This window comes from Rhamphochromis longiceps, linkage group LG15 (assembly GCF_057381845.1).
Source record: "Rhamphochromis longiceps isolate RC_006_pf linkage group LG15, R_longiceps_female_GT1.1, whole genome shotgun sequence".
NCBI lineage: Eukaryota > Metazoa > Chordata > Actinopteri > Cichliformes > Cichlidae > Rhamphochromis > Rhamphochromis longiceps.
In genome coordinates, this window is record NC_140571.1 from 44,428,230 (window position 1) to 44,436,611 (window position 8,382).

Here is an 8,382-nt window from a genome sequence, read left to right on the forward strand (position 1 = left end):
ACAACCACCGGAAATATGTACTTCCGGACTGCTTGAGAGTGGTTGTTGGAGGTTGCTGGCAGTCACTGTGAAGTCGATTGCTAAAGCCCCCTTTCACACAGGCCTACAGATCACTCAGTGGCCCCCTGGTAACTACGAAGGGTCATGAGGGAAATGTATGTTTTCTGCAACTTTGGCAAGTGGTTGGTGGATGTATTTGGTGTTTCACCAAAAACCTCCTGCTTTGGTCAATTGCACATTGCTACAGTTGTCAGTAGTTTGCATGGAAAACGCCGACATGTCTGCAAGCACTTGGCAACCACTCTCAAAGCAGTGAAGGTGAAAAGTGCAGTGAAAAATGGAAATGGAGAAGGTTCGCCTTCAAAGTAAAAGTTGCACTTTTTGAAAAGTGTTTGCGTTGGACTTTTTCAAATTTCAAGAACGTCCACAGACAAGTCGGTGTCTTCATGTTAGCTATGTGTGCAGTAGTAGCAGTAAGCTGCACAGGAAGGCTTTTCGTGCTGCACCCTCTTTGCAATTGATTTCACCAAGTGACAGCCAGCAACGTAGCATTATTATTACTTTTTACCATTTAGTAAAATCCTACAGTATTTTTTCTGCATGCACAGCCACCTCATTCAGACACACGTGTTACGTTTTTATTATTCTAGAATTATTATCATTATTCCCAATGCTGATGTGCCAAACTTATCACATTTTTTTCCTTAAAGTGTTAGAAATCATAACTATCAGTAGTATCAACACATCACACTCCTTCCAAACCTTATCCAGTGTGCTTATTATTTTCCATTTTTAAATGCAGTAACAACACTGCGTTATATTTTGTCAAAACATGCACAGATGGTATAATATAAACGTATGACTTGTATATTATACTCTGCCTCCTGGACAAGATTAAGCCCGGCATCTTTATGTGCTAGAAGATCTCTATTCAAACACGGAGCTTCACAAAGATGAGACATAAAACAATACAATGATAGTCTACCACACAAATGCTCTCCCACAGTCCCCAAACAAGAGCTGCTTCGACTGGACTTGTCATTATTAGAAGCCTTTCACTCACATGCTGGTTAACACTGAGTGCCTGCACGTTGTACATCTTCTTATATTTTCCTACATCTTTCAGCTCTGAGCTGCGGCTCGTGGCACGCACAGATCAGATTTCAAAAAGCTGATTATGGTCAGAAAGTTCAATTTTGAAGATTGCTGTTTGAGAAAACTTTGATCTCAAGGCACTTTGTAGAACCACTAAGGCAGGGATTATACTCGGTTGCGGGAACCGTCATGGAGAGCTGCAGACATCACAGATGAGTAGCCATTCTTGTTATGCTTCTTTGAAGTCTGCTTGAAGTGCACCTGAAGGGTATATGCATTGGTGTGTTGTAGTGTAATGTGTCAATGGGTGTCACAGAAAATTGGTAGGCATGTGCACGTCGGCACGGAGCTTTGCGCTCAAAATTTACATCGCTTGGACCCGGTGAACCCTGGCATACTCACAAAAGCAGAACTATAATACACCATTCAGGTTTAACAGGTGCTATTGTCACAGTCTGGCGAGGGCAGACTGTATGAATTGAAAAAGGACCCAAAATGCAGACTCCAAGGAACAGGGAACAAAACTTGAATGTTAACAAAAAGCGAGCCGTTTAATATGGCTGGAAAAAACAAGGCCACAAAACAAAACATCCAACAAGAGCAAAGGAAACAGTTTGCAACTCCTCAGGGGGCCGACCTGGAGGGTGACGGTCCAGAAGTCCATAGTTGACTCGAGCAGGGGGCCGGCCCGGCGGCAGACGGCACAGGAGAACACAGTCAAATAGTTCCGGGGGCCGGCTGTGCGGGTGGCAACGGCGATCCGGGGGCCGACCACGCGGAAGGCAGCGGCGGCGACGAAGGAGACCACGGAGCAGTTCAGGGGGCCGGCCGCGCGGAAGGCAGCGGCGGCTCCCACGTGTCAGGCGTACCAGCCGAGGCTTGGAGGGCACAGGACCAGGCGACGCTGAAGCAGAGGCTGGCCCAGGCGACGCTGAAGCAGAGGCAGAGGCCGGACCAGGCGTAGCAGAGGCAGAGGCCGGACCAGGCGTAGCAGAGGCCGGACCAGGCGTAGCAGAGGCCGGACCAGGCGTAGCAGAGGCAGAGGCCGGACCAGACGAGGACGAAGACTCGGATGAAGCCGGACCAGGCGAGGACGAAGACTCGGATGAAGCCGGACCAGGCGAAGCACAGGTTGAAGCTGGACCTGGCGAGGCTGAAGGCTCTGATGAGGCTGGGCCTGGTGAGGCTGAAGGCTCTGATGAGGCTGGGCCTGGCGAGGCTGAAGGCTCTGATGAGGCTGGGCCTGGCGAGGCACAGGCTGAAGCTGGACCAGCCGATGACGAGGCGGCCGCAGATGGCGGCTGAACGGTCCCCTCGGACCCTCCAGCTGACGAGGCATGAGGCTGGACGGGCTCCTCGGGCCCTCCAGCTGACGAGGCAGGTTGCTTTTCAAGTTGCAGCAACACACAGTCTATAGTGGGTGAAATGAGTTTGTATGAGTTCTCAGACTGAGGTGTGGCAGAACCAGGTGAGGCGTCGTCCTCAGGCTGAGGCGTAGAAGCAGCAAGCAGTAGCGCAGCAGGTGGTGGTCCTGCAGGCGGCGGCACGGGAGCCGCAGGAGGTGGCGCTGCAGCCACAGGTGGTGAAGCAGAAGGTGGCCAGACGGGCTCCTCGGGCCCTCCAGCTGACGCAGAAGGTGGCCAGACGGGCTCCTCGGGCCCTCCAGCTGACGCAGAAGGTGGCCAGACGGGCTCCTCGGGCCCTCCAGCTGACGCAGAAGGTGGCCAGACGGGCTCCTCGGGCCCTCCAGCTGACGCAGAAGGTGGCCAGACGGGCTCCTCGGGCCCGCCAGCTGACGTGGCGTGAGGCTGGACGGGCTCCTCGGGCCCGCCAGCAGACACAGGAAAAGGCTGCACAAACTCCAACTTAGCCCCTGGCTCCAACCTGGCCCGGATCTCGGTCCCACAGTGGCTTAGCTGAGCCTCATGGCTAGCACTTCCAGTGCAAACAGTCTTATAATTTGGCTTCTTGGAAGCAAAGTTCGTAGCATGATCAATACACAGGGATGCTAGGTAATTGTGCAGAGGGATAAGATATTCCGTGGAAGACTTGGCTGGTGATTTTGCAGTCTTAGTCATTTCATAAACATGCCCATGAACCTTTAAGGCAGTGTTTGTTCCAATATTGTCCTTAGAAAAAACGCGTGGATTCAGAATACAATCACCCACCTCATGTTGCTGTGAGCCATGGTGACGACCTGGACGCCGCCTCCTCCTGGAAGCGGTGGTTGTGGAGGCCGGCGCCGCTAAAGCTGAGATGAATGTAGCACTGGAAGCAGCCACCGGTTGAGGTGAGGGAAACGCAGCACTTCTCTGCTGCAGTGGCGACATGGACATGGAGACAGGTGAGAGACTGAATAAGCCGACTCTTACTCCTGTAGCCGGTGAAGGAAGAGCTGCATCACCGCAGGGCTGGTGTGATTCAGCCTGCACACTGGGCACCTGCTCAGACGATGATGGTGAGGCAGAGGAGTTCGTGGCTGTAGCAAACTTCTTTAAATCTGCAGGCAGGCAGTCCATAAAACCTGGGTTAGCCGTGGCTATCCGGGTCAACTGAGCCCGAATAGCCTCCTTCTCCTCCCCCTGCTTCCCTGCACAGGAGATAATCCAAAGTCCACGAAGCTGTGTAACACGAATCTTGAATTCAAAAAAGTCACTGAAATAAATGTCCACTGGGTCCAGCATGGTCAGGTCGTTCTGTCACAGTCTGGCGAGGGCAGACTGTATGAATTGAAAAAGGACCCAAAATGCAGACTCCAAGGAACAGGGAACAAAACTTGAATGTTAACAAAAAGCGAGCCGTTTAATATGGCTGGAAAAAAAGGTACAAACAAAGGGCAAGGCAAACTGAAGCAAAATTAACACAAACCTAAACTGGGAAATCTAAACAAACAATAAGAAAAACCTAGACAAGAAACTTGGAAGCATGGCATAGGAAACATGGCGTGGACAACAGATGACCTGACAATCACACACTGAAAACAGAGGACTTAAATACACAGGAGGTGATTAGGGGAAGTGGAGACACATGAGGAAACAGCTGGCACACATGAACATAATGACGTCACAGTGGGAGAGTAAAACTGAACATGATGAACACAGAACACCAGACCTCTTCACAATAAAACAGGAAACATAATGAGACATAGACATGACAACCCGAACTTGACAACGTAAGACACAGACATGAAACGCATGAAGAGCAGGGGAGATTTAACATGGTTGGAAACACGAGGGGAAAATAATAACTAGAAACACTTAGGCATAATAATACAAACTTGATAACATAAGACACGCAGCATGAAACACGAAGGGTGAGGGGAAGCTTAAATACAGGGGAAGAAAACACAAGGAGTCTAATAACCAAATGAACTTAGATAACCTAATGAACAAAATAAACTCAAACTTAAAACGCTGGGTCAAAAGACCCAGGACCATGACAGCTATAGATGTGCGTTACACTTAATATGCGAGAGAAATGTAGAGTTTTTAGTAGAGTTTGTTCTTCTTTCATAAATTGTATATCAACTAGTAAGTTAGGCTTAGTTTACTGAATGAACTGCTTAGAATGTGTGTTTTACTTGTTATTTTAAGAGATTTCTCGTTTTTTTAGTCAGGATATTTTCTCTGATTTAAAAAAAGAAATCTCACTCAGGGTAAAAATCTGTAAAACTCTGTGATGTGACTGAAGCACATAGATCGTTTGTTCCAAATAAAGCTATAAAATTGACACATAAGCCAAACTGAGGATGTGCAGAACTGTTATTCAAATTCAAATTTTATTTGTCACACACACACAACCATACACAGTATGACATGGGGGTGAAATGCTTGTAGCTGTGCAAACCCGACCATTAAATGACAGTGGTTTTACAGTATTTACAATTTACAGGTTACTACAAAAATTTACAAATTAACTTAGAAACTTACAGTAAAAAATGTGCAAATAGCAGAAAGAGATTATAAAGATTATAAATTATAGGAAGTGTGCATAAAGAAAAACCCGAGTGCGTGTGGTGATGTGATGTGTGTGAGAGTCCAGTCTTATGCAGTATGTTACAGCCCAAATTACCTGGCAGCACTGGTTTCAAGTGTGCATTTTCTCAAATAATGTACTTGTTTCCTGTATTTGCTGAACATAGTGATGAATGAGATCACAGGTATGATTTGGCTGTATAACAGCTTTTGATGCAGCGTTGTGTTTTTCTCCCCCTTCAATCTCCAGTTCCCTTTCATTAGTTGTTTTGAATGCTTAAGCAAGCAGGGGCCTGGGTAAGTGCTGGTCTGGGGTGAAAACAGACAGCCTTGTGTAAGCCTCATCCTAGAAACACAGAGCCTCTCTCTCCAGCGGAAAGGTCTAAGGTTGTGTTCAGGCAGACAACAGCACTGAATGAAAAAGCAGAGCCACCTCATTTATTCATATGCAATATTGATTCAGTCAGGGTGGCAATGTTGAAGAGTTGTGCATGAAAGAATGAAAACTTGAGCTATAATAGCATAGCTGAAGTATCTCTGCAGGGATGACTTCATTTATTTTGTGGACACATACTGATTTATTTATTTAAAAGAATGCTTCTAACTATGAGAAATAAATGCTGTTTATCAGTGATACTGCAGGAGTTTGGCCTCTGATATTTGGGTCTTTTTGGAACTCGGAAAGATTCCTTATGGGCTTTGAAAAGCTGTGAAAGGGCTGGCTCGGAGCCCTCTTTAAAATCTGACTCATACTCCTACTTGGTATTCAACTTAGCAGGATTGACCTGTGTTGCTGCCTTTGTAATTGTGACGCTATTGCCTCAAACCTAAATTTCTTTTTCAGGTGGTGTTTTTATCCAGTACACATGCAGATGTAGACTTAAAAAGCAGACGCACCAACCCCCCCCCACACACACACACACACACACACACACACACACACACACACACACACACACACACACACACACACACACACACACACAGGATGTCTAACAATAATAGACAACTGATTCACAAAGCGGATGTCTAGGAAATAATCTTTTTTTTTTTTACTGGTGATCTGTGGGCAACCACTTCCACTGGGGTTAAACCTTTTTTTTCTATAACAAGAAAATTGTAGCAAAAAATGAAAACACTTTTGAGGGCAGAGAACCCCCCACTGACATCCACAACACTCTTCCAACCCTCTGACTCTTCAGCACTCCAGTTAGCCACAAGCAGGTAGAATGACAACTTACGATTGAGAGGCACGCTGGCATTAGCCGTCCCTAGCTTGTTGGAGGCGACGCACGTGTAGTTCCCGTAACGATCCTCTGTCATGTTGGTGACTGTGAGGACTGATCTGGAGCTGAGGCTCTTGATGTCGATGCCCTGACCCTTGATAATCCTGAAAAACAGAACACAATCACAACAAATGATGCTTTGATTTCTCTCCCCGAACACAAAGTAACGGGGGTGGAAACGGCTAGAGTCAAGGGCAGCGCAAATGTTTGTCATCTTTAGTGGATTTTCAGATTGTGTAGTGGCTCATCACTCTCTTCAACAGATCTATTTATCCCTTGGTCTGCCTTGGAGAGACGCTTTGAAGGACTGCGAGGAGAGAGAAATGACCCAGAGGTGAACCAGCTGGGTGCCACTTGACGTGTTGTTCATCGTTTTTGTTGCAGGTCCGGCCGGATTATAATAAATCCTACTACAGTTGTGCCTGGCATCTGTGCTAAGAAACTGACAAATGTTAAATTGTTTACTGTTGTGGGCGTGATGATCTTAAACAGCCTGTAGAGATTAAAATTCACTCAGCACAGGCATATGCTATGAATCCTGATTGTGGGATTTTTGTAGATGGTACAGCTTGTTTTCATCTCAGCGGTTGCCTGTACTGCTACAGATTCATATTTAAACATATAAACCATAAAATCCTCCAGAGAGGAGACATACTTCTATCCTGGCCTTGCTGTGCCCCCCATGATCTCGAGCTTGGCTCGACTCGCTTTGAGAGTCACTCTGGGTTGAAGCATTATGTGCGACCTTATGTCCAGCAAATATCCGCAAATCTGTTGTTCCCTCTCCCATGGCGATTTCCTCAAATGTTAGCTGAACATTCTCTGATAATCTCAGCATGTGTCTCACCTCTTTACTTCACCGTGAAACTAGTCAATGCTCTCCTCCGTCATCTGAGAGCGAAAGTGGCGATGCATCGAGAAAGATTTACTTGCAGAAGCTGCCACACGCCTTCCATTATCGACCAAATGAAACGACATCTGCAGCAATGCTATAGCTGCATCAACACTCAGCCAAAATCAGGAGTGGGGCTCATTTTACATGACGAGTAATTGGGCAGTGAAAAAGGCAGCGTTAATGCTGTACAGCAGCTACACGTGCTCCATGCTTAAGTCCCGATACTAATGTCCTGCTCATAATGAGGAGTAAATAAGAAATCAACATTTAGCCATGTAAGAAGTCACAGAAAGAACAAGTCCTTGAATTAAGTAAAGACTAGAATCACGCCAACTTGCCTCCTTAGCAATTTGAATAAATTGAATCCACCCTATAATTACAATTAGCACAGTGTGAGCTGATGATTGAAATTGTGCTCACCAGGAGTGGGTAAATGACGGGTAATAGGGGTAATTTGGTTTTTAAATTCAAGAACTGACACTTGAATCTAGACTGATTGATGTATGTGTCGCGAATGATTTAAGCCAGTTGCCAGCAAACATTTTATTAGGATGCAAGGTGAGGACAAGGCACAAATGACTCTCGCTGGAACATTTTTGTGCGCTCTCCCCAGAGGCTGGATGGATGGCAGAACAAACAAATGCACTGTCTCTGGAAAAAAAAGCAAACAAGCAGAAGTAATACATTTTCTATCAAGTGAAGGTGTGACCTAATAACACAAGCGTTATTGTCAAATGTCAGCGTGAACGATTGCAGTAAAAATTTGATATTTAGATGTGGACTTTAGACTTCCGCGGGAAAAAAGTATTCCCAGGTAATCATACGGATTTCTTTATATTTGTGTCTACCGGCCCATTTTTCATGGCGTGTCGACTTGTCATAGCAAGAAAAGGACACACGAAACTAATTTCGTTAACAATGCCTCAGCTCCATCGAGAGTCACGGTGAAACAGCGTGCACAATACCAGAGGCTTGTAAGTTCACCTAAATGCAAGGCAGTGATTTTCCTCCTTTATTGATTACACATGTTCCTGTAGTTCAATGACATGCAGAAGAAATCTGGTATGAAAAAAGGTCTATGCGGGTATGCAGGGGTAAACAATCCGAACTCACCTTTTTTCACCCTTGTACC